The sequence below is a fragment of the Ailuropoda melanoleuca genome, chromosome 12 (assembly GCF_002007445.2).
Source record: "Ailuropoda melanoleuca isolate Jingjing chromosome 12, ASM200744v2, whole genome shotgun sequence".
In the NCBI taxonomy this organism is placed as follows: domain Eukaryota; kingdom Metazoa; phylum Chordata; class Mammalia; order Carnivora; family Ursidae; genus Ailuropoda; species Ailuropoda melanoleuca.
The window spans coordinates 14,096,238-14,123,638 of record NC_048229.1 but is presented as its reverse complement, the minus strand read 5'-3'; the positions used below and the strand labels follow the sequence as shown (position 1 = coordinate 14,123,638).

At 38.6% G+C, this 27,401-nt stretch overlaps 1 protein-coding gene across 4 annotated transcripts in view; it reads left to right on the top strand.

Moving 5' to 3' along the window:
- Positions 1 to 3,447: 3,447 nt before the first annotated feature.
- TAOK3 (TAO kinase 3) overlaps positions 3,448 to 27,401 on the top strand; it is a 183,189-nt gene continuing 159,235 nt past the window's right edge. For 2 of the 4 annotated variants that reach the window (XM_034637788.1, XM_002919675.4), the window contains exon 1: positions 3,448 to 3,750. The gene's annotated coding sequence lies outside the window, so the exon portion shown is untranslated. Of the gene's footprint in view, positions 3,751 to 11,868; positions 11,977 to 27,401 lie in introns of those variants that run through there. The other 2 variants (XM_034637786.1, XM_034637787.1) reach the window with 2 other exon arrangements.

Here is a 27,401-nt window from a genome sequence, read left to right as displayed (position 1 = left end):
TCGCGCCGGCGGCGACTTCCGGGTCGCGAGCTGCCCGAGGACCGCCTGACTACGTCATCCTTGAGGAGGTGGAGAGGCCGCCGGACGCCCCCTTCGTCTTAACCTCGGCCCTTTCATCGCCTTCTTTAAAATCCTCAACGGGTAGTGGGGAGGGGCGGAGACAATTTCTCTAGAATTAGGCAAATCCTTGGACAGGCCTGGCCGCGGCTAGGACCCCGAAGCTCGCAGGCGACTTCTGAAAACAGCCGCCAGGCGGCGCAAGGAGCCAAAACTAAAGTGAGGGTCATTAGCGACCTGAGAGAGGCCGAAGAGTTGAAGGTGGTCTCATTGAAATTGGTGAACGACATGAACCATCCCCTTTATAGGCTGGGAAACGTTGACATCTAGAATTTTAGTGATCATCTCCCAGAGCCTAGCTCCTCCCCTAATTGGAGCTTTATTGAGAACTAAAAGACAAGGATGCTGATAATTCCATCTTGGGGACAGCAAAAGGGTGTTTTCCCAGTCTGTCACAGTCCTTTGTATAGGTGTACTCAATAAGGTATTCTCCCGATTTTACAGATGAGAAAAGAACATTTACCTAAAAAATGGTAGCGTCCAGGCTGCCCTGTTGCCACGATCACACCCAAGCGTTGTACATTACTGCTGCCTCATATTTCTTAGAATATTAATTTTTTAAAAGGTGCTTTTCCCCATCTGATAACTTACTAACAATTCTCAACTGAGCAAGTGGAACATTTTGCCTGCAGGAAGTTAATTAAGCTGACATAAGAAAGGTGCTGTGTGAAAACTTAGAAAACAAGAGAGCTGAATACCCGTGTGAATTAATTCGTGTGATTCTTTCTGAGTAGGAGACACTGTGTTATAAGCTTTGCTTAATGAACAAATTTAGGATGTCCCTTGTCTAGTTGTGGGTAGCAAGAAAAGGGATAAGGAAAGAGCCCAGTATGTTTATTTGTCCAAAGTAACCCTGTCCCCTTTATGTTGCACCCAAGTCTCCGTAGAATTAGTAACTTATAAATAGTAAGGTTGAACACAGATCTAAAAGCCAGGGTGACCCCAGTATCCTGATTCTCAGATCCTTTGTGACCAAATTCATCTCTGAATGGGACCCCGGAGTCTTGTCAACATGAAAAAAATTTATTCTGATCCCATTTACTTCAACAATTCTTATTTTCTACCCTGTCTTAATGAAAATCTTGGCTTTTTGTGGGAGATTTTTCCACCCAACAAAACTCAGCAATTTCCAAAATGGACTGCTGCAATGTCTTTCCTTGAGTTCAGAGATCTTCTGAAGCTCCTTCTAAATAAGAGTCATTCTCAGGCTCACGGTAGATCCACCATCTGTATTTAAACTAGGATTTTAGAACTGCCTCTTGCCCAAAGGATGAAGTCATTTCTATTTTTATTTCAGATCACATCTAAATTATTTGTAATCAGCTATATTGAGCAACTTGGGTTTCCATCAGAAGCAATAATCATAGACCAGAAGAAGCACCAACATTTTAGAAATTAGAGTTCATTGATATAATGAATAAAAAAAAAAAAAAGATTTGACTTCATTGTAAATTGGTTTTTTCAAGACATGGAACTTTTATCTTGCTTATGTTTTCTTTCTCCTTGATTGCAAATAACATCTGTTAATGGTCATGCATTTCTTTTTTTTTATATGAATAGACACAACTGAACACTGGTAGTGAAAGCTCCATTTCTTCAATTCATATTCCCAATTGCATTATTGGTAGGATGAGCTCTTAACTAATATATGCTCTTTAAGAGAAGGAAGAACTAGTTAAAAAAGTTCTGTCATGCCTTTAGTCTTACCTAACCTTTATAGTTGTTGAATATAATAATTTTCGGGGCTCCTGGGTGGCTCAGTCGATTAAACATCCGACTCTTGGTTTCAGCTCTGTGCTCAGGAGGGCGTTTGCTGGGGATTCTCTCCCTCTCCCCCTTTTCTGCCCCCCTCTAAAATAAATAAAATCTTAAAATATATACATATATATTATAATTTTGGAGAGTCTCTCTAGGCCTGTGAAAATCAAGTCGCCCCAGAATTACCTTGAAATCTCTCCTCATCCCTTTCCAAAATGCCACGCAGTCAACACTGCTAGGGAGGCACCCACTTCAGAACTCAAATGAAGTCCTGCCAGTCTCATTTCCACAGGCCCTCTCTGCATACCCTGACACCCAAATTTAACGGGGAACATGGTAATTGGAATGGAGTATCATTTTAAAAGACTAGGCAGTGTTTAGAACACAAATTTTGTCAGCAGGAGTCAACGCAAGAGTTAATGATGGAGAGTTTTCTGAGAACCAAGTCCTGTATACATCTAACAAGGCGTAGGATCAAATTGTGTGCCTGAAAGGAAACAATTTCTTCATAAAATGCTGAATTGTCAAAGTCCATCAGCTTTGGGGTTTATGAGTAAGAGTAGCAGTTTTCAGTTTCTGGTATTGACTTAACCAACATATTCACCTTCAAAAAATACAAAGAATGATCTGAGTAACAGGATGCACTTTTACCCCCGGCAGACGAAGAGGAGTCTCTGATTTTCACAGGTTGCACTTTGGCCATTAGTTCTCACAGAATCATTAAAACATCAGCCCTGAAAAAAAAAAAAACAAAACAAAAAACAAAAAAAACGAATATGCTGACTAAGCGCGCTGAAGCCTACCACACAGTTCCTGTTCCTCCTGTCAAAATGATTATCAAAACCCACAAACTGATTATTTCTAAACTTCTGTCCTGGTTCCTACCAAAATGAGCCCCGTTTGGTGTTGAATGCATTACTTGCTTGCAGTATACATCTCTAAGTATAAAGATTCCCCCCCCCCCAACAGCATTAAACTGACGTCTGTCGAATGCAATGCAAGGGCAACTCCCTTGCCAAAGATATGAAAGAACTTAAATCCAGGAAATATTTACAAGTCCGGAGTGATTACACGCTATACTAATTGATGGCATTATTACTTGGGAGCTGAGCAAGAATGGAAGAGTGGGGCCCTCCTCAAAAGCTCTCACACGGTGGTCCCCCCGGAGTCTTGGCCTCTGGGAGTCTTGGTCCCCCCGGGGTCCTTGGCCTCTGGGAGGCTCCCAAGAAAAGTAAAGGCGCAGAGGAGTGCCATGAACTTTGACCCCAGCACACTACAAACAACGCAGACCACACCCCAGGCGGGCCCGCAGGGTAACTGAAGTTGCAGGGTCTTCCGCGTCTAAGGAAACCCCGCCCCGCCCCGTCCCGCCCACCGGCAACTCCGCCAATCCTCAGGCGCTATCGACCGCTCGGCTTCCCAGGCACCTCCAATCAAGTACCTATATCCGGCCCCAGGCCTGGCCCCGCGGTCAGGGGAGGTCAGTAGAGAGCCTATCGGAGCCGAGCTGGGGGCGTGGTCGGGGGCAGGGGGCGGGCGAACTGAGACCGCGGGGTGGAGCGCGCTCGGCGCAGTCGGGTGCGATTGGCCACCCCTGGCAGGAGCCGCACCTCGGACAGCAGCAGCAGCGGCGGCGGGAGGGTCCGTGTGGCGCTCGGCGGCGACGGCGGCGACGGCGGCAGGGTCCTGCGTGAGAGAGTAGGACCCGACACCGAGACCGCGGGCGGAGGCTCCGCGTGGCCGGACCCGACACTCAGCGACCCGACCCGGGGATCCTCCGGGGGACAAGCGGCAGAAGAGCGACTCGGGAACAAGTGTGGGAGAGGAAGCGGCGGCGGAGACGCCGGGCCCGGGGGTGGTGACAGCAGGTCTGAGGTGAGAGCACCGGGGCGCGGGACGGTGACAGAGTGAGCCGAGGGAAGAGGACCCTGGGCGGAGTGAGGTCGAGGAAGACTCGAGTGACGGGAGTCCGGGAGCGGTTTTGTCCGGTCTGGGGAGAGAAGACCCCGAGAGGGGCCGGGATAGCGGGGCTGAGCGGGAACCTCGAGAGGGCTTGGGACAGCGCGTCTAGGGGGAGTCCCCGAGAGGGCTTGGGACAGCGAGTGTGAAGGGAGGAGACCCCCCCGCCCCGGGGGCTTGGGACAGCGGTTCTACGGGAGTCCCCGATAGGGCTTGGGACAGCGGGCATGAAGAGAGGGGACCCCGAGAGGGCTTGGGACAGCGAGTATGAAGGGAAGGAACCCTGAGAGGGGCCGAGACAGCGGCTCTGAAGAGAGGGGACCCCGAGGGGGCTTGGGACAGCGAGTGTGAAGGAAGGGGACCCGAGAGGGCTTAGGACGGTAGATCTGATTGGGGGATCTCCCGAGAAGAGCCGGGACAGAGGCTTTAGGGGGAGTCCCCGAGAGGGCTTGGGACAGCGGGTATGAAGGGAGGGGACCCAGAGAGGACTTGGGACAGCAGGTCTGATGGGGGGACACTCCTGGGAGGGGTCGGGACAGCGGGTGTGAGGGCGACCCGGAGACGGGCTTCGGAGCGCGCGAGTGGACGTGGAAAGGGGGAGCGAGCCTGGGTCGGGGTCTCCGCGCGGGGCTAGTCGGAATTGCAGGCAGCGCACAGCGAGGGGAGGACGCGTGCTGCTTCCAGGGTCTGCAGTCAACCAATCTCCCCAAAAGTGGTGTGTGAGATATGGGACAGCCCGAGCCCCCGTGACTCTGTGGGTGACTCCGTGGAGCAGGGATTATGTAATGAAACCTCTCCTAAGTAGAACGCAAGTGCTGGAGGGTCTGGCAGAGTGCAGAGATCTTGGCAAGAGCCAGAGACCCACTGCCCGACCTCTCTCCTCACTGGCCCCCTGGCTTTTGATGTGTATCTCAGAGTTTGGCATGGATGCCTTGAAATTGAGGGGCTTCTGGGCATTAAAACCTTAACGAGAACGGGAAAAGTTGGAGAGGGCTTTTCCAAGCCACCAGAAGCCAGTGGAAAGGGATCCTTTTGGAGACCCATGTTTTGGATTAATTGGGATGTTGATGGTGATAGACCCTGTATTTTTCACTTCAGCTCAGGGAGTTAAGAAAGGTTTTTAAATTTGGCAGCACTTTGGTATCAATGTTTACAATACAGATTCAAAGGAACTATACACTAAGTTTGACTGTTTAACTTTGATGTGTTGGAGATAGTTGGGAAGTCAAACTAAATTTTGAAAGGCGGTTATTGGAGTGACTAACTGATAGCACTTTCCAATTAGATTTTTCATCCTCAAAGTTACCAGATCTGAGCTTTAGGCGTAATTCCAGGACAAGCTAAGGAAAGAGATAAGCCTATTTAAACCAGACACAGTGCCCTGGTAGGAGGCAAGTGAGTGTCTATTAAAATGCTGAAACAAATAGTGGAAAGCCAGAGGGGGTGGGAATTGGGGGGTAGGCCTCCTACTTTGATGGGTGTGAAAATTAGACTAATAACCAGGCTAGTTGTTCACAGTACTTAGGATATGTTAATACTGCCCTGAGTACCTTTCAAATGTTCTCTTGAATGCACACGCTTTTTTACAGTTGTACCCAGCAGTTTTGCATTTGAATTTTTTTAACCTTTTTCTCTGTGTATTGCTCCTCCTCACCTCTTCGAGAGACTAGTTTCTTTTTTATAGAAGCAGACTTAGACAATGATGGTTTGGGAAAAATAATGGGGAATGTCATTATCATTTCACAGTTACTTAGATATCTTCTTTGTTTCCGGGTTAGAATATGTATTATTAGAAGCTTTTGCCCTTGTGTAGTAATGGTCAGCTTCAACAAAGGGGAAGAAAGAAATGCTGCTTCCCGCCCCCCCCCCNCCCCCCCGCCCCAAAGACATAATGGAGAAAGCTTAGGTAGAACTGCCTATTTAAATCCAAGACAAACATTATTGAAGTCATTTTCATCAGGGTGATAATAAGTAGAGGACATGTGTCATTTGGGGATTTTATTTGATATTACCTGCTGCAGAGCAGTTCTTATATGACTTCAGAGAGCATGGAGCTGGATATGGTTATGAAAATTCCACCAACTAGAAGTCCTCCCCTAAGAAATAACAGTTAAGGAGATAAGAGCAACAACAGCAAATGCAAATTTAAAATATGATACTATAATTTATTGAAGATGTATTAAGTATGTCTTTTAATGCTAAATTTATTTTTCCAGAACTCTAGGTCAAAGTCAAGTAAAAAATAGTTAATTCAAGAGGTTATTTACAAAGGGCATATATTCATTATGTAGTGCACGTAACTTAAGAAATGGTCTGTGGAATGATTGGGAATCTCAGTACCAATAATTCTACAAAATAATAGAAATGTTTGAGCAGATAAGCTCTTTGATCATACTTGTTAGCTCATTTCTGACTGGTACAAATGGTAGTTTCTTAAGACAAAACATTAATTTTAATTCCTTACAAGAAAAGAAAGTGTTCTGATACTCCCCGGAGTGATGACTAAAGCAGTCATTTCAACCACATTACGTTATGGTATTGATCCAGAGATGATGAAGAGAGATTCATTGTAATAGAATTTTTAGTGTTAGGAAGGGCCTAGAGTGACTTTTTATTCCTTGGGGTGATGAGTGGGTGGGTAGGAGGGTGGGAATTGTGTAGGAATTTATTTTCATTTATTTCACAAAATAAAAGTACACCATGAGAAACTGTAAATATGTCAAGTTGTTATGCTGTGCTTGTTTAAACTATTTCTTTTCAATTAAAAAATATACTGAAAAGAAGAAATTAAGAAGGAGATTTCCACCTCCATATGAATGGTTATAGCAACAACAGAATGCAAGTCCTTTTGGTTTGGAGTTCTTAAACTAGTCTTACTCTTGGTTTAGCAGGATACAAGCTCTACACTGTAAGTACAATAAACCATTTTGCCCTTTCTTTACCACTCGAGTCATATACAGTCAAACCATTGTCATCTCAGAGTCTACCTTGATATCTAATTTGGTTTAATGTTTAAGCCAACCTGAATAAAGTTCTCATTGCTTGCCAGTGTGCGTATTTGTTGGTTTCAGAAGTATAGAAGAATGAATGAAAACTATTGGTACTTTTATTTTAGAGCCTCCGTTAAAATCCTCTTTCTTTCACAATCTTTTCCTCCAGTCTTTTTCTTCCCTCCCCCCAAAAAGAAAGTAGATGGACAGACAGACAGAAAGCTTCCACCCAAAAGTGTTTTGTGACTCTCCTAGGGGAAGACTTCTTTTCAGTCTTCAATGAGTTCAGTGAGCTCCTCTTCAATGATTCTTTCAACCAGTGAGGACAGTTTTGAATTAGTAGTTTTGAGTTGTAAGATATTGTACAGTTGCAAGTTTAGGCTGTGATTATTTAGCTTTATCATCCATTTAATTGATTGCTTTGTTATTTATTTCATTAATGTTAAAAGTTTGTTACTGTTTCTTAAACGCAGACTGAGTAAAAATAAAGCGGAACAATAACAACAACAAAACGCAAGTGGTATCTATCAGTCTAGCTGTCCTTATAGATTAGATACATTGAGTTTATGGGCCAAAATGTGATCTAACTCATTTCTAAGCTACAGGCATCAAATTAAAAGCAACAACTTTTTAGAATTTTTAGGATAACCAGCGGGAATTAAATTGATCATTCCAGCTATATGTTATTAAATTTACCTAAATATTTTATAAATCAACCTAATATATTTTTTTTTCTGTTTGACCTGAGATTTGTTAGAGACACTGAATCTAAATTATTTCCATTTTAAAATAGAATGACTTAAGGGTCCATTTCTTGATTTGTTAACACAGATCAGCCTCCTAACCATTGTCGGCTATCCCATACATATACATATTTCATCCCCAGAGTGGGTGAAAAAGACATTTTGCCTTGGAAAAGACACTTTATGCCTAGGAAAACCTACTCCCGTTAAACAAAGAGGTGTGACCCAAGTGGCTTTAGGTACTAACACTGAGAATTTACATGCTGGAGTCTAGTCTTTGGGTGCCTTCCACTTACCTTCTAGCCTCAGTGAAATGATGGATAGCAAATTCAACCCCACAATATACATTTTGTTACACTTAATATTTTAGTCAATTATCAAAGTACCAATTGGAAGCCTTCAGTTTTTCTTCCATCCACTATTTCTGATGGACAATGGGATAACCCTTTATTTCCAGATCAAATTAGGACTCTGGGCACTATATATTTATTTTTATATGTTTCAGCTCTGTCTAATGACACAGGCTTATGTCCACAACAATCAAAACTTATGACAATTCAAATAGATTTTATTTAGCCATTACAATAGATGGCACTAATCAAGGCAGAATGCTTTCTTACATAAACTAACAAACTAATTAGTCTTGGCAATAGACACACAGAACAGAATCGTAGATTGTGGCCAATTTTCCATTCTGTTATGAACATTAGCCTTTACTTTTTGAAGAGTGTGTGCATGAACACACAACGATTTCCAGAAACCACATATACTTTTTAAATGATCTAGGTCAAGAATTAATAGCAGAGATACAAAATTACAATGTTATGCTTCATGTACCTTTATGTTTCTATTGTCTCTTCTGTAAAATTTCTCTTCTGTCATTGTATTCCAGTTCCTTGTTTACATGTGTTTGTTGATCTTTTACTATTCTGTGAGCACTTCAAGGCAGAGCTGGGTGGTATTCATCTTTGCATTCCCCATGGCAAGTTTAGTACCAGGCACAAAGTACGAAGATGTTCCATAAATGTGAATTGAATGAGTGAATGAATTAATGATGAGCAAATTGTAGATTCTGTTTACGTCCACACTTTGTTTCTTATACGCCAAAAGAGACAAGGATTCAGTTAGAACACATGAGCGAATGTTAGCATTATTCATCTGTCATATAAGAAACAGCATGATACAGTGGAAGGAGAAAGGACCTTACACTCAGAGAGACCTAGGCATCTACTTTGGCTTTGTCATTATGCCAGCTGGCTTACCCTGGGTAAATTACTTCAGTCTTAAAGCTCTCAATTCTCTCATCTGTCAAATAAGAATAGATACCTCACAGGATTCTTATAACGGATAAATGAAGCAGTTTATGTAAAGTGCTGAGCAAAGTGACTTGCACATGAAAGTGTTTAATAAATCGTAGCTGCTTATTATTTTAATCACTTGAAACAATTTTTTATTGTTGTTTTTGCTCTATTCCCCATATCTCATCAATTGCTAAATCCCATGGCTCCTGACTCCAAAAAGAATAATTAATCGATTCACATATAGGGAAATTGAGACAGGAGGGTAAGTGACTTCCCAAGGTCAGACAATGGTAAATTTGACCCCTGTGACCTAGATCTGGTTTTTCAACTCATTACACTTTCCACTTCATTCCTCTCAATGGTCCAAGAAGGAGCAAACAAGGGCCTTAATAAGATGCTAGGAAACGACTACTGTGATGATCTTCCGGTCTCCTTTTCTTTTTCATACTTCCTATATACATTGCTTCTGTCTTACTCTCCCTAAAGTACAGCTCTGATTTTGTCACTCACATGTTCAAGACTTTAATAATTCCCCATGGCCTACTGAATTCAGTACAGATTTATCAAACTGTTTTTAGGTTCCTAATGCTCCGTGGTGTGTGTGTGTGTTTGTGTGTGTGTGTGTGTGTGTGTGTATTCCTGTGCCCCAACCAGACCAGCCTACTTACTGGCTGAGTACTTACTGATTTGCTATCTTCAGGTCTTTGTTCCTGCCATTTCTTTTCCCTAGATTGCCTTCTATTTTCCCTTTCTCAGACCTACCTCTTATGCCATCATCTTCCATGAGGCCTTTCCTGATCATCCTCCTTGCTTCTCTTTCCCTTGAATTCCTTAAGTACTTTGTATGTTTTCTTATTACATTAACATTCTCTCTGATTTTACGTTATAGGGTTTGTACTTGTCTTTCCTAAATGTCCATCTTCTTGATTTTAAAAGGACAATGTCATACACATCCAACCTAGTACCTTGCACCTAGTCTCTGCTCAATAAATATTTGTTGAATTGTATTAAATTTAAATACTTAATTTAGGTTCAAAAATCAGATTTAAATTTAATTATTGCTGCCAGGGAAGATAACAGATAATTCTTAGGTGAAAAATTCACTTCTGACCCTGGCAGTTGGTAAATTCAATGTCAGTGCTAGCAAGCATTTGGAAACTTGTATGTTCATATTTGTCTTGATAATATTCCCTAAAGTGAATTTTGACTCTGAGTGTTTGGGATTTGTTATTTTTGTTTCCTTAGGTGATGTTCTTATCTGTAAGGAATGGGTTCTAACTTCAGGTCTTTGGAAGTTTCCAAACTTTTTCTGGGTATTAGCAACAAATAAAATAAGATTCCTTTCATTTGCAATAGAAGGTGGTTGTTCACTTGGTCAGAGGAAGAGTCTGGGGGAGATCTAATACTCCACTCTTCCAAAGCAAATTCCTTACTTTGTGATGTAAACAATTCGCAGCTGTGAGCAGGTAAACTTAGTGTCATTCCTACCTTCCATATGTATTCTTCTCCACAGTGCTTACTACCTTCTGACCTATCAAATATTTTATTTATTTATCTTATATTTCTATAGTGGAATGTAGTCTATGAAAGCAGAGATTTTTGTTTTATTCATTGCTGTATCCCAACCCATAAAACAGTGCCTACCATGTAGTAGGTGCTCAATAAACACTTACTGAACGACTAGATCAATTTGTCTTTGGGAATTCCTCCAATTTGTTGGCTAAAAAGAAAGTTTTGTTATTTTAAGCATAGGAAGTAAAATCCTAAGGAAGTAAGGTATAGCTTGGAAGAACAGAGTTTATCTGTATATTTTACTCTCTCTGGGTTTTACATTTGTCTTTGAGCTGCCTCGAACTTACTACATTTTTGTTTTATTGATTATAAACAAAAGCTGTTCCTGCCACCAAACCATACATCCATGATTGTGTCTCAGTCTGGCTAAAATCTAAGAAAACTGTGTTCATTGTAACGAAATCTAATAGAAGCCTGATGGCATAGCTCTTAGGCATTAAAGGCTAATAAGACGAAAATTTTAATAAAATTCAGTACAGGTACATTATCCCGTTAAAAGCCCTTCACTTGTTTTTCTTTGGTGATAATATTAACCCTGAAAATTGGTCAGATCAAGCTTCTGATGTTAATTTGGGGTTATCAGTTTTCTGCATGTACAAGTAATTGGGTTTGAAATGTGTTTTAAGCCTGAATTAAAAGAACTTAGTCACTGGTGACTCATGGTAAGAAGTTTTTCCTTTTCCCTGCTGGAACATATGCCATTGCCTCCAACCTGGCTTTTTTGAAACATTGAAAATATAAAGAATCCTACTTTTATATACTATGTTCTGGAAAAGCTCTTTTAGGTTTAGGGTGGTGGCCTTAATTAACATTTCTTTAGTAATGAGCACTACATTTGAGTTTCCAAATTTCCATGCAATTTTTGTAGTCACTGCCTTTATGGAAGTTTTCTTACCATTATGTGAAATTGTCAAAAGTCTACTAGATAGTGTGTGAATGACCACAAGGACTTTTTTCTTGTTCATTACTGTATTCCTGGTGCCTAGAACAGTGCTTTGTTCAGAGAGAGCAATTTACATATTTGTTGAGTGAAGTAACATACATTCTTAATAACAGTGCATCTTACAAAAATAGTTAAAGTCTGTTGAAATAATTTTTCTCCAGCCCTGTTGAATTAGGTAATTGTCAGTTCACAATCAAGCTAGTTTGGGAGGCCCTTGAATTCGCCCAAGATAGTTCTACCCTAATAGTTCTTAGCATTGATTGTGCCAACCTGAAATCTCCTTTAGTGCTTCACTTACAAAAGGAAGAGTAAATCGGCAACACCCAAAGGCACTTGCACCTGTGGGAACCAATGGGCGTCCTAACAGGAAATACGTTCAGCTTGCAATACCCATAGTAATGTGCAGCGCCCAGGTCACGCTGTTTTATCTGCAGTTCCTTGTTAGGATTGTACAACGTTTCTTCAAGTTTTTTTTTTTTTTTTAGTATATATATGTTTAAAAGAAAATGAACTTCAGATTTGAGAATTAAAATGTGAACGGTTATTTCCATTTTCTTCATTTATCAAGGAATTGGTGAGTTGTCCTTCTTTAAGTAAGTTCTTTCTTTACCTTCTAATGTTGTGTCCCCTGAAACCTCACTCTAGCGTGCAGGGAGAAGGGGAATGGAGGGTACATAAGGGTAAATTAATTACAACTTAAACTGATATTATTATCAATAGTAATAAGCAGTTGTGAGCTTTACATGATACCATTAACAGTAGGTAGTGATAGAATTTCATAGATTTGTTTAGCTCGACCAAGTTTTCCTGTTTTATAGGGACTAAGGGAAAAAATTCAGTTAAAGTTTTTAGAAAATTCTTTCCAAAATGTCAAACTGTAAAGCTGTATACATTAATGTAATGCTGTTAACGTTAACTCTCTGACCAGGAAGTACTCTCTTGAAGCCTCATTTATAAAACTGTGTCTATAATAACTTCCTTTCTCGGAATGAAGGTGCTGATAGCGTGGTGTTGTTCTTACAACTTAAGTTGAGCTCAGTTTTATCTTTCCTAATGAACAAGAGGCAGTTTTTTAAAGAAAGTTGTCTCTGGGGCAGTCTTACTGCTGGAGAATTTTTAAAGTTTTTAGTATGTTGGATTGGAGATGTAGGACATGCATTTGAGAAGATCTACTGGAGTAAGCTTGGTATTTTGTTTTACACTTAGCATTTTATTATAAATATGGTTCGTGTCTAAACATTGCTAATAAACTCTTTGTTAAATTTTATGTGAATATTTATGGCCTTAGCTCAAAGCCCAGCTGAGAGTAATCAACCTCAAAAATCACTGGATTCCTATGCTCTATTTATTTTAGTTTGTAGTTTGAGATTATACAAATAAATATTCGTGGGAACTTTTTTTCAGAAATTGTTTGGTTTTTTTTCCCCCCTTTTTTCTGGGTAAGTAAGGTAAATACTGAGCTGCAAATAAAACATGAAGATCTTGTCAGAAGAGTCTGTTAAACAAAAATTTTAAATATACTGAAGGCTATTTTTATTAAATGGATGTAGTTTGTGCTTATGATTGATATTCCTGTAAAACAGTATTTCAAAATGAAGCTACTCAAAATGGCACATTATTCATCCTAGAGATTTTAAAAAATATCAAGGCCGTGTCCTATTTTTCTTCTTTTCTAGCAAGGGAAAATAGGATAGAAAGCAGCAATTTCTCAAACATAATGCCAAATTTAGAGACAGAAAAGTCAGAAGATTTGATCATGTTTATCTTGTTTTGTAATTTTTTTTTGTTTTTCGTACATAAGGTTAGTTACTTATTAAAGTATAAAAATAAAATATCTTAGCCATGAGGTAATTTATGACACGACTCTCGTCCATAAAATAAAATTAGATGAAGTAGGAAAGTAAATAATTTGCTTAACAGCTTATGGTTTGTATGTTGAAAAATTAATGCAAAGTATTTTATTAACCAAGAATGGTGCCTTAATACCTTCCTTACCAGTTTCACTACGCTCTTAGAACAATGGTTGAAATGGAATGTGTATAATCCTGACTTCCAAACTCCTAATACTTTACATGTTAAATGTGTAAATTAAAGTCCTACAATTGTACATAGGATGCATTTTCATTCAAGAAGCATTGCAGTGGATATTAGTGATTTGGGGACTCTATTCTTCTGATATGTAAAAATGAAAATTAAAACTTTCAAGTAGTCTTTGAAATATGATGTCACAGTGTGCTTAAGATTTATGAATATTAAACACTTAAAAGTACAAATTATGTTAATTTCATTTTTCATAGCTAGGGAGGCCTTTTATGATTGTTATATCAGCGCTCCACAAGTAACCCAATCATATCTTGGGTGGGGGTGGGTTAGAGGAAGTAGGTGGGGCTTCACAGTAGTGACAGATTATTGCAGATTATATGGCTGCCTGCCAAAAGGCCACTAGTTGGAAAAGTGGAAGTTACTAACTGCATCCTATTAATTTGTACATATTAATTTGTAACCATTTATAACTGTTTGCTGGTTTCACACGCAGATGACAGGTTTTGAATTTCTGGCTCACTGGACATGTGCTTAATGTTCTGTCCTTTAGCTTGGTCGTATTCCCTGCATACTCTGCAAAGATCACACTGACCATTTTGTGAAGGCCATGTGCTAGCAGGAAAAAAGGGGAGGGGTGCACAGAGCTGTAAACCACAACTGCTTTACTTTCTAGCTAAAAGTGTTACAGAGTTAATATGTAAAGTGTCCCATCATATTTAGGCAATTTCTATAAAATACTAATAAAAATAGTTGTGTCTTGTGAAGATTGTAGTTCTCACTTGTATTGGTTCACTTTGAAATTCCTGCTGTTTCAACGTACAAGGAAGCTTTGTAGAGGAAATATGACATCTTTGCCCAGATGCAAAAAGAGGGAATTACAGTGGAGAGTTATTTTTAAAGGTGTCTTCTTATGAATATATTTTATGTACTGAGAAGTATCTCTCAAAGTTTAGTTTCTGTTTCGGGGTCACTGGCAGAAGTTAAATAGGTTGATCAGGTCACTGGATATTCTATTAAGAAAGTACTTTTAAAAGCATTTTGATGTCACCCGCAGCCAGCCTAGTCAGTCATGACCTGGCTGATCTCAGTGATAGCATTTGTCAAAAACGTAACCAAATTGAGAAGATATTGAGATGCTATCAGTACCATCATATAGTAATGTAAGTGTCCTACTAAAAGAGGGGTCAATTAACTTCCATTTCATAGCAGTGTCCCATTCTCCTTCAGGAATAGAGTGCACTGTTTTGAGTGTAACGGAATGTTAGAAGTGAGTGAGGGAATCTGTCCATTTCTATCACTGACAGTTCTTAGATGTTCTTCCCTAACTCTTGTACACAGTGAGTAACACGTCCAGGTTCCTTATACCTGTTACTTTTGGCTTCGGTCACGTATGTTTGAGGTTGGCAACGTAACCTAATAATTAACAAGAGCATATCGGATGAACATGTCTACCACTTACAGCTCACTGGCTTTGTGACAAAAAAGAATGTACATTTGAGTATAAAGAAGAGTGTTTTTTGTTTTCACCATCTTAGTCTCAGGGGTTGATATCTTGTAATGGGTCAGTTAACTTTGTTAAATATTGAAAAACAACTAATTTTTACATAAGCAGATTTTCATGGGGCTGTGTTAACAAAGCAGATGTGAAATCTGGGGGCACCTGCAGTAAATTCCTCAAAGAAAGCAATGAAACTACTTATAGGGTATTTGAAAAAATTTAAGCTTTGTGAATATATTCTTACCGTTGGAAATTTCCGGGTCCTAATCTGCAGTATAAGCCCTTTACCTGGTAGGCAGCCTTTGCATTAGTCTGTGTCTCATTCTCGCTTCTGATACCCCCTAGTTTTACAGTCTCAAGGCCCAGCATGTTGCCAATAGAATACACTGTATCTCTGTGCACCTGTCTTACTCAGACCCTTATGGCCTCATTCCTGGATTACCTCAGTTGCCTTCCTTCGTTTCTGTCTTTTTCCAACTCCTCCTGATTAAACTTCTTTAAATGCTACTCCTCCCCTTTTCAGAAAGCTTCTCTGGTTCCATGTTTCCACCACATTAAATCTAACCTCTTCTGCGTGACTTTCAACGTCCTTTCTAATCTGTCCCACACTATTCATCCAGCTTCATTTCCTATGTTCTTTGGCCTGTTCTTTCTGCTCTATTGAGGTCAGTCTATCTCTGCCACACACCATACTTAAGTCTACGCCCCTGGTACTATATCTCCTTTATTCAAAAAGCCCTCCTCCCTGGGGTGGCGGGGGGGCTGGGTGTCTCAGTTGGTTAAGTGTCCAGCTCTTGATTTCGGCTTAGGTCATGGTCTCAGGATCCTGAGATTGAGCCCTTCATTGGGCTCTGCACTGGACATGGAGCCTGTTTAAGAGTCTCTCTCTCTCTCCCTGTGCTACTCCCCCCCCCCCGCAAAAAAAGCCCTCCTCCCTTCTCTCTGCCTATTCAAATTTTACCTTTTCTTCAAGATCCTGTGTAAAATTTACTTCCTATTGGAAGTAAAATCAATTTTGCAGCAAAATCCCAGATTTTTAAACTAGCAAACCAGTGAACAAAAATGTGCATAGTATCTTAAATCATCCAGTTTTATCTTCACTAATGATGTAAGCATTTTGAGTGCAAGGACCATATCTTACACTTCAGTCTTTCACAGTTCCTGGCAGATGCTGAGGCACCTGACCTTGATTTGAAGGAAAAGAAAAGAAAAGAAGTCTATTTCATTCTGCTTATCTAAAATCAAGTCAACAAGCCTAGTAATATTGAAGAGACCTGAATGTTTCTCCAATTTGGGTCAGGTCTGTCACCTCATTTACATAAAAATGGGAGGCAAATGAAGACAATTTTGTAACTGATTATAGATTGACATGCTTGCTTTTCTTTATGAGAAACTATATATATGTGTGTATATCTATATGGATATTCATATATACAGGTGAGTTTGTTTCCTTTATTAAGGAATGAGATAGCCAGCTGCTCTCAGAGAAGTTTAGTTTTGATATTAACAACTTTCCATCCTGTCACTGTAAATTAAATATGATCAATAAATTTTGTGTAATCAAGAAATATTCTTATCCAGTTGTTTAAGTAACCTAAGTGTAAATGCCTACTGTGTATAATGTTAGGCTCTATGAAGGGACATCGAAGTTAACTACATATGATCCCTTCCCCCCCAAAAACTGTTAAGGAATTCTATTAGGGAAAACAAAATATATACTCAAAAGCTTAAACATAAGAATACTTGTTACTTCAAGTGGATGTGTATGGTTGAATTTTCAGTCAGTTTCCTGTCTTTTTTTTTTTTTTAAGATTTTATTTATTTATTTGACAGAGAGAGACACAGCCAGCGAGAGACGGAACACAAGCAGGGGGAGTGGGNGAATTTTCAGTCAGTTTCCTGTCTTTTTTTTTTTAAGATTTTATTTATTTATTTGACAGAGAGAGACACAGCCAGCGAGAGACGGAACATAAGCAGGGGGAGTGGGAGAGGAAGAAGCAGGCTCATAGCAGAGGAGCCTGATGTGGGGCTCGATCCCAGAACGCTGGGATCATGCCTTGAGCCGAAGGCAGACNCAGAGGGTCCTGATGTGGGGCTCAATCCCAGAACGCTGGGATCATGCCCTGAGCCGAAGGCAGACGCTTAATGACTGAGCNTTGAGCCGAAGGCAGACGCTTAATGACTGAGCCACCCAGGCACCCCCTCTTTTTTTTTAAAGATTTTATTTATTTATTTGACAGAGACAGCAAGAGAGGGAACACAAGCAAGGGGAGTGNGGCACCCCCCCCCTTTTTTTTTTTAAAGATTTTATTTATTTATTTGACAGAGACAGCAAGAGAGGGAACACAAGCAAGGGGAATGGGAGAGGGAGAAGGCGGCTTCCCACCGAGCAGGGAGCCCGATGCGGGGTTCACTCCAAAAAGAAACCCTGGGATCATGACCTGAGCCGAAGGCAGACGCTTAACTGACTGAGCCACCCAGGCGCCCCTCAGTTTCCTGTCTTTTGAAATAATACATGCTTCTTGTATTGATGCCAAAGAGCGTATAGGACAAACAAATGAAAAAAATTTTAAGAAAACTCCCCATCATTATTTTTCCAGTTTTATTGAGGTATAATCGACCTACAGCATTCTATTAGTCCAAGGTGTACAACATAATGATTTATGTATATATTGTGAAATGATCACAATAAATTTAGTTGACATCAGTCACCTCATATAGTTAACAAAACTTTTTCCATTGTGATGAGAATGTTTAAGATTTACTCTTAGCATCTTTCAAATAAACAATTCAATGTTGTTAAGTATTATCACCATGCTGTACATTACATCCCCAGAACTTATTTCTCTTATAACTAAGTTTTTATCTTTTGATCACCTTCGCTCATTTCCCCCCACCCTCCACCCCCTGCCTCTGGTAACCACCAATCTGTCCTCTGTATCTGAGTTCAGTTTTTTTAAATTCCACATATAAGTGAAATCATTCAGGGTTTTTTTTTTTTTCTGTCTGACTTAATTCACTTAGCATATTGCCCTAAAGGTTCATGCATGTTGTCACAAATANTCTCTTATAACTAAGTTTTTACCTTTTGATCACCTTCGCTCATTTCCCCCACTCTCCACCCCCTGCCTCTGGTAACCACCAATCTGTCCTCTGTATCTGAGTTCAGTTTTTTTAAATTCCACACATAAGTGAAATCATTCAGGGTTTTTTTTTTTCTGTCTGACTTAATTCACTTAGCATATTGCCCTAAAGGTTCATGCATGTTGTCACAAATAGCAGGATTTCCTTCTTTTCTATGGCTGAATAATAATCCATTATATACAGATACTACATTTTCTTTATCCATTCATTCACTGATGAACACTTAGATTATTTCTGTGTCTTGGCTATTATAAGTAACGCTGCAATGAACATGGGGGTGCAGGTACCTTTTCAAGATAGTGATTTCATTTCCTTTATATATTTCTGGATCATATGGTAGCTCTTTTGAGGAACCTCCATGTTTTCCATCGTGGCTGCACCAATTTACATGCCCACTTTTTTTTTCTAGCGTATGCCTTCCTTTGTATTAATGCCATAGAACATAAAGGACACCCAAATGAAAACTTTTAAAATACAAAATGTTTTACATTCATAAAAGTGAATATTTGGAAATGTCTAGTTAATGCTTTAGATTTTTGTGTCAATGCTTGGTTTTAGATACTACCTTTCATTGCGAAGATTAGGGTTAAATAACTCTGTAGAGTGTTGTATTTTTAGTGTCCACAGAACAACTGCTATAAGTCCAAGATGCCATTCATATATAACAATAAAAGCTGGTTAGATAACATGCCAGTAATAAAAAAAATTTGAAATTATGGGCTATTCCATACAGTTTAGGATTTTTAAAAAATCATTTCCCAAAATAATAAGGTTTTTCATTTATAAAGGGCTTTAGAATTTATGTAATGATTTCACATTATTTCATGAGTCTCACAAGTTTGTGAGAACTATTGTTCTCACTTTATGGATGAGACTATTGAGGACTGAGGCTGAGAAAATTAAGTGATGTATTTAAGATCACACAGCTAGTAAGGAAGTGGCAGAAATTACTTAAAACCAGACTTTCTGATTTAAAGGTTAGACCTCTTTTCCTTTAGACCACAAATCCAAATTGAGTTATTTAGGGAATAAAACTCATACTTTTTCCTATTTCCAGTTAAGGTAAAATTCACATAACATAAAATTTGTCATTTAAAAGTGTACAATTCAAGTTTTTATTGTAACCACATGTTATGCAACCATCATCACTGTTTAATGCCAGAATATTTCCATCACTCCAAAAAGAAACCCTGTACCTGTCAGCATCCCATCTCAATTACGCCCATCCCTTGGCAACCACTAACTTTCTGTCTCTATGGGTTTGCCCACTCTGGATACTTAATATAAATGGAAGTGAATTGTTGTCAGACTTCTCCACTTAGCATAATGTTTTCAAGGGTCATCCATGCTATGGCATGTGTCAGTGCTTCATTTTTATGGATGACTTCTATTCCATTAGATCAATAGGGGACAGTGTATTCATTCTTCAGTTGATGGACTTTTGAGTTGTTCCCAGTTTTTGTCTATTATGAATAATGCTACTGTGAACATTCATATGCAAGTTTTTGTGTGAATATGTTTTCAATTCTCTTGGATATATACCTAGGAGAATTTCTCATAATTATTTTTGTAAAATAATTCAAATGGAAGTGCTTTGAAATTATTTTTGAGTCCTTTCTTCACAACTGTCTCATACACACATACACACAAAATGGTTTCTTTAGCTACTTTGTTTCCCACATCGGTTCTTCAGAAGTAAAGCAGAGACAAACTTTAGCTCAGATCCTGAGCAAGAAGTCTCTAATTCTAAGTGAATGTAATCTGGGTTCAACACTGCCTGGTACATTCCAGATACTGTGTAGTACAAGTAAGTCTATAGTATCTCTTTTACTGCTAGTCATATTCAATTAATGGAATCAAGAAATGTCCATGTTCTTCCAAAGTAAGGGAGAATGGCATCAATGCCACAAGAAGTGAAGTACTTTCTATACATGAGGAAGGAAGAGATTACTTCTGCCCTAGGGAGATGGGGTAACTTGGAAATAGAATTGGAGGAGTCTTGAACACTGGGTAGCTTTTCAGCAGGTTTGCTGGGGCATAATCTGTGTATTTTTTAGCCTAGTTCAGACATTGTGAATAAAATATAGGAAACCTAGGGACAGTGACAAACCAAAGGCCCTTGAACCCTGTACAAAGAGGTTTGAACTTTGAACAGTAGGTACTGGGGAGCCATTTAAAGTGCTTGAATAGAAGAGACTGAAGCAATCAGAGCCTCTGAAAGATGACTCCATCAGTTGTTGGTAAGGCAACTTAAAGCAAGAGATTGGGGATGAGGACTTGGACTGGTAATGAGGTTCTGGAAGTAGTACGGCCTCAACGCAAAGAAGAAAAGCAGCTTGTGAGAGATTTATTGAGGACATTGGCAGGTTGAACGAGATAGATAAAAGCATAAGAGTGAATCAGATCAATAAGAGAAAGTGCAGAGAAAAGAGAAGAGGACCAGTATAGACCCTTGTGTTAAGAGGTAAGCGAAAGAGGACAAGTCGAGAGAGGTGGGTTGGAAAGGAACTTCTCAGAGGAGGGTGCCACTCAAGCCAAGAACAAGATGTTGCATAAAGGTTGTAGAAGGATATGACCCGAGAAGGGTCCTCTTGGATTTGGAGATCAGGAGGTTAGAGCTAGTGAGTCCCTAGGAAAGTTCCCTCTCCATCTCGGTAAATGATACCTTGAGCATATTGTAGGCCAAAAGGAGACTGCGGAGAGCAATGGAAGATTTAAGAAAAGCGAGAGGAGTAGATTAATGAAATGAGAAGGTAGTAGGATATAAAATTAAAAGGTAGTTTCTTTGGTGCTGTTGGGGGTGGGGTGTTTAACCTGTAAAAGGAAGGACTAAAGGATGAAGTTGATTGAGTGTATAGAGAAATTTTAAGATGGAATGGAGGAAAACTGAGGAAGCTTACATCAAATAGCCTCAAAGTAGAATTTATAGTATTATTGCTTATTAGTAGTGCTATAGATAGAACAGTTAGAATTAGAGGGGCACCAGCCTAGATGGCTCAGTGGGTCATGGTCCCAGGGTCCTGGGATGGAGCCTCTAGGCTAGGACTCCCAGCTCAGTGGGGAGTCTGCTACTTCCACTTGTGGTCTTTCTTGCTCTCTCGCTCTCTCAAATAAAGAAAATCTAGAAAATATCTTGAATTACCTCAGGCATATGTAGAAGGATTAAATTCTGTCTTTCCATCCTGTATAAATCTTCATTCTTTTAGCTGCGTGCTAAACATCTTTGCTGATGCTTTTAAATGCATTTTCCTCCCCAAAGCTTAGCAATTCTATGTGATACAACACATAGACTACCAGTTATGTTTGTTGAGTCCATTTTTCTGCTAATTATTCAAGGTGTGTATTTTGAGTGCTAATAATATTGACAACGCAAGTACAGCATTTTGTTTAAAAGTTAGTTCATAATCCTGTTTGAATTTTTTTATATAAACATTTTTTTCTCTAAAAGATTCTCCAAACTAATATTATTGTGCTTTCTATAGAACAGAAATTTTTTAGTGATCCATTATAGTGTAGCAGGGACTGTGGAGACTTTGTGGAAAAAGAAAAAAAAACAGTAATAATGATGAATAGATGTCCCTGTTGTAAGATGTTACAAAATCAGTTCCCTATGAGTCCTGAAGTTTGGAGTTCCCAGCAAGAACACTTGTTGGTAATTGTGTAGAAATGGAAGCAAATACTCCCTTGCTCCCTTTAATGTTTTCTCCCATTCTCCACAAAATGGTGGGAAGTCCTTGACCCAAGATAACTCTTAGGTAATTTTTAACAACTATATAAATAACCTATGCTTTTCATTTTAACAAACAGAAAATATAGATGAGTAATTAGAAAATAAAAGTTATCTTCTTTACTTCAATATTTTGACATATAGTCTTCCAGACTCATTTAAAAATATATTTTTTAAAGTAGTGATTAGGGGGGCACCTGGCTGGCTCAGTTGGTAGAACATGTGACTCTTGAACTTGGGGTTGTGAATTCGAGCCCCACATTGGGTATAGAGATTACTCCAAAATAAAATCTTTAAAAAATAATAATAATGATTAAAGAGGTTATATTGGATTATTATATTGTTTTATAAGCTGTTTTTTAACTTCAGCAGTTTATCATTATACCATCTAAACAAATACTCATGTTTCTATGCCTAAATGTACTGCATCCACATCATTTTAAACCAGCATCGTTTTATGGATATTCAAGGTGGATTTTTTTTTTGTTAGTTTTTATTCTTTTTTTTTTTTTAATTTTATTTATTTATTCGACAGAGATAGAGACAGCCAGCGAGAGAGGGAACACAAGCAAGGGGAGTGGGAGAGGAAGAAGCAGGCTCATAGCAGAGGAGCCTGATGTGGGGCTCGATCCCATAACGCCGGGATCACGCCCTGAGCCGAAGGCAGACGCTTAACCGCTGTGCCACCCAGGCGCCCCTGTTAGTTTTTATTCTTACAAATTATCCTGAATAGCTCCTTAGTTATTCATCTCCAGTATAACTCTAGTTTTCTTTACAGTCATAGAAGATTCTACAGCAGATGCACTATAAGAACCTGGTTTCCAAGATTATATTTTGCTTTGTTTTCAAAAAGGGTGGGGGGAATAGCATTATTATGCTGTGTGTCCCAACAAAGGCTTCAACTGCTTAAGAAATGTCCTTTCCCCACCCACTAAAAGCACAAGCTAATGTGTCTCACAGTTCTGTCGACCAGCAAGGGTTTGAAAGGATGCATACTTATCTCCGTAAACACATGGCTTTTTCCTTGGCCTTCATCTGCTCCAGAGGAACTCCAGCTCCCCTTCTTCCCTTAGACTATCACTAGCCTTCCTTCCTCTTATATTCCTGCCTACTCAGGAATTTTTTGTTCAGTTTTTACATTCAAACTTCTTGGTTATAAGCCAAGGTCATCATTAAGATGGAGAAGACTTTGGATTTGTCCAAAATAACCAATTACTATGGTCATTTAATTAATGAATATTTTGTGCCCATTATTGTTACAGCTATATTTCAGCCTCCTTAATTTATTCTATTTTGTATTTTTTTAAAAAATTGTATCTTGGGCGCCTGGGTGGCTCAGATGGTTAAGTGTCTGCGTTTGGCTCAGGTCATGATCCCAGGAAGATCGAGTCCCACATCAGGCTCCTGCTTACCAGGGAGTCTGCCTCTCCCTCTCCCTCTGCCTCTCCCCCTGCTTGTGCACTCTCTTCCTCCCTCCCTCTCTTTCTCTCAAATGAATGAATAAAATCTTTAAAAAAAATTGTATCCTGATCTGACCCTAAAAAATATTTTCATTCCCATTATACTAAAACTTTTACTTTATCAGTACAGTAAATATGAATGCAAGTGTAGAAGGTTTTCAGTCAGTTCAGTAGGCTTGGTTTCTAACATTTTATTTAATGGTTAGGTGACTGAGTAGACTAAGCTTATAAAATTTGCTAAGTGATGCTTAACTGGCTAGCATCTTAGAAAAACAAAATAAAGTTGTAATTGTCCTTGGCAAGGTGAAGGAGGGCCCGGGTATTAATGAGAAGTTAACTGGAAGACTTGAAGTTAACCAAATGATTCAATGATTGACTAAAAAAAAAACCCAAAAAACAAAAACAAAGTGTGGAACTCTAACAGGGGCCTCCAGATTTTCAAAAAGCATGGCAGAAAGAGAAATAGCCTTGCTAGATAGAGTATTGTTAATTATGGGAGAGTAAAACTATTGTCATTTAAAAAGCTTTAATATTGTTAATAGTATTATTAATAGAGCATGATTTCTGTTGCAATTAAGGAGACTTTAGCTGAATTCCACTAGTTTCTAATATGTATTGACAGAGGAGAGACGCATGCAAGGGATAAAAAACAGGAGTGAGATCAAAAAGTTCTAATTGCCACATATCTTTCATTTTACTGAACATATCGTAAACCGATAGTTGCTGATACCACATTTCTTAGATGGATGTTCCATCATTGTCAACAGATGAATAGGTATTGTTGATGTGAACACCACTTCTCCCTTGTGAGCCAGGTAAGATGGATGATTGTGTTAGAATGTGGTGTTCCGTCTGCTCTATATATCAGCAGAGATTTACACCTGCACTTTTATATAATAACTGAACAAATCAACTCTATAATTGCCTTACCCAAATCTAGTGGATTATATTTACTATGACACCTGCTTTCACTTTGTTTTAAAAGAATCAAGAGCTTGAGTTTTTGCATTCTGGCAAAACAGAAAAGAAAATTAGGGATGTATACAAGATAAAGGGCAATTAGTACATTAGGGACTTGGGGGGGAAATGAGTGCGGTCAATATAAAAAATATTTTGACCAGGATCAAAAGTCAGTCCGTTGTCACTGTTCTAAATTTGTAAGTGTATACAGGGTTTCTTAAGTTGTAGAACTTGGAAAAATTAAGTTCTAGGGAATTTTTAAAGAATCTGAGTTTAAAAGAAAACACTGAAACTCCAAAATTGCCATCTCTGAATTGCTCCCTTTAAGTACTTCCTTTAAATTAAATGTATTGGTGGTTTAATTTGGTATCATTCTGACACTTTATTCTGCAGTTTGCTAATGCACCTAATGCCGTTTCCTGAACATGCCAAACACTTAATAAGTATTTAAAATGATTTTATTGTGTATTTTAAGTCCTAGGTTTAATGTAAAGTGTCACATATATGAAGTGTACGGAGACCTGAATTTCCATGACAAATTTGTGCTTTTGATTAATGAATTTACTTCACAGAGAAGTGCTATCTAGATTCTACCAATATCTGTGGAAGGGACCAGTGTGTGCGTGTGTGTGTGTGTGTGCGTGTGTGTGTGTATTTAAAACCTGAGAAATATGAATAGAACCTGATATCTACATTTTAGAAGACCTAATTTCTGACTGAGGTTTACAATGTCTCACAACAGAGTACCATCCGATATTTTATATTGTATTACATATTTTATTTACTGACAGCACACAAGTTTATAACTCTTTGTTACATTACCTGAGTGAAGAGTCTGACATTTACTATGTTGATTTCTGCAGACTTCTGGAGATGATAAGTTTCTAACCTTTATTATTTCAAATCTTGAATTAAATGTGCTTACTTCCTACTTGTATAACAAGATCTTTTATAAAACATTGGAGAAAATATTCTTTACCAAGCTTTAAAAAGGATAAAATTCAAACTTATTTTGTACTAATAAAACTTTACTGATCGTATTTGCGTAGTAGTGTCTGTTAACAAATTAGGACAGTCTGTAACTATCAGCAGATTGATTCCTTAAGCTAGCTTTTCACTGGAAGCTCCAATATTATAATAACATCAAAGCTAAATATTCTCTGAGATGAGGAAGCCGCATGGTCCCTCCCAACTCTGAAATCCTCTGATTTCAAGCTAATTTCAAATGAAGGAGGAAGTCTTTGGATAAAATAAGACAGTGAAAATGTTAAAACAAGCAAGTGAGGGATTACAAAAGACTTTTGTTAGCAGGCTTTAGTGGACTTCCTTGATAAAAATCTTATTAAAACCATTATAATAGGCAGTTTTTAGTTAAAACTAAGCAAAGAAGGAAATGTTTTGAAAACAGGTAAAAATGAAATCAACCCTTCGCCTTATTTTTTTTTCCCCTAAGTTTGCTTAGTTGGACCATATGCCCCGTACATTCGTAGCACACATATCAACGGAGTGGCCGTCTGATTACTCACTCCTTTTATATTAGATTTAATTATTTAAATTAGTTAAAACTTCTGAGCTAATTAAAATTATTTAAGATGTATTATTGCTCTTAAAATAAAATTTGGACAGATAAACTAACCAAAATATTTTTACCTAATTTAGACTCATATAAAGATAGTAGAATAAAAAAAATATATGAGGCATTTGGGAAATTTAAGATTTCCCTTGTATTTGATGACATTAAAATTTTATTGTGAAATGTTAGGTATACTGATGGTATAGTTATTATGTTTTTAAAAGAAGGGATTTTTTAGATGTACAGTCTAAAATGTTTATGGATGAAATGGCATATCTAGGGGTGCCTGGGTGGCTCAGTCATTAAGCGTCTCCCTTCAGCTAAGGGCGTGATTCGAGCCCCACATCAGGCTCCTCCACTGGGAGCCTACTTCTTCCTCTCCCACTCCCCGGCTTGTGTTCCCTCTCTCGCTGTCTGTCTGTCTCTCTCTCTCTGTCAAATAAATAAATAAAATTAAAAAAAAAGAAAGAAAAAAGAAATGGCATATCTAGGGTTTGCTTCAAAATAATGGAGAGTAGATTGGGGAAGTGGACTGGACCATGAGTTGATAATTTAAAGCCAGGCATGACATAGCTCAACTTTATGTTTGACATTTTCCATGATAAAAAAATTTAAAAAAATATTTAATACCCATCTATGAAGTTTTCTGTACAAAACTATTTGAAATGCCCTTATTCCTTGTAAAATGTAGGTAATGCGCTTTTTTTTTTCCAAAAAATTCCACACCTTGCCATTCTCTTCTCATAGTCCAGATTCCTGATCGTCTTTTTGCTGTTAGCAAAGAGCTGTTAAAATTGTCACATGGCTGAAAAAGAGCAGGGGGAAGAAAGTCACTTCATTGTGCCCAGAGAAATTATATTTAACTCCTTGGCTCTTCTTCCCTCTCCAACCTGGTGGAGAGTTCTCTTCTTTTTTGGGAGTTGGGGTGGAGGCAGCCAAGTTATCATTAGATAATAATCATTACATTCCATTCAGTTGTATCTAATTTTATCACAAATGTATGTATGCACAGAAATGTTTGGAAAGTACTTATAGTTATCTCCATAATTCAGATTTATAATTTATTCTCTACAAAGATCAATATTTTAGTTACCGAAGCTCTAACTTATTGCTAAAATAGTCACTTTGTGTTTTAAAAGGAGTAAGTGCCATTTCTCTATAGTATGAATAGTGTGTGGAAATAATCATTTTTGATGGTCAAAATATTAATAAACTGACCACAACATGCAAGATTTTGTGAAATACAAAGAATAGCTTAGTATTTCAAAATTTTAGAAATTGGGGAAAAGGGGAATTTCAAATAAACTAAAGGCCATGATTGATTGTATTAGAAGAATCTGTAGAAAACTAAAATTCTCAGTAAATGTCTCTACTTCACAGCCCTATGATATAATTCATTACACAGATTTAAAGATAACAATGGTATAGACCATTCAGGCCAATAGTTATGAATACTTCACAAATACAATACATTTGGGAATTGAGTTTTTTGGTAAATTGAATATTATGAAGAACTGAGAATTTTCATTCACTTCAAGCCCTTGTCTTGGTTTCTCAGCCTCTCTTTCTCCCTCTCCTCTCCTCTCCTCTCCTCTCCTCTCCTCTCCTCTCCT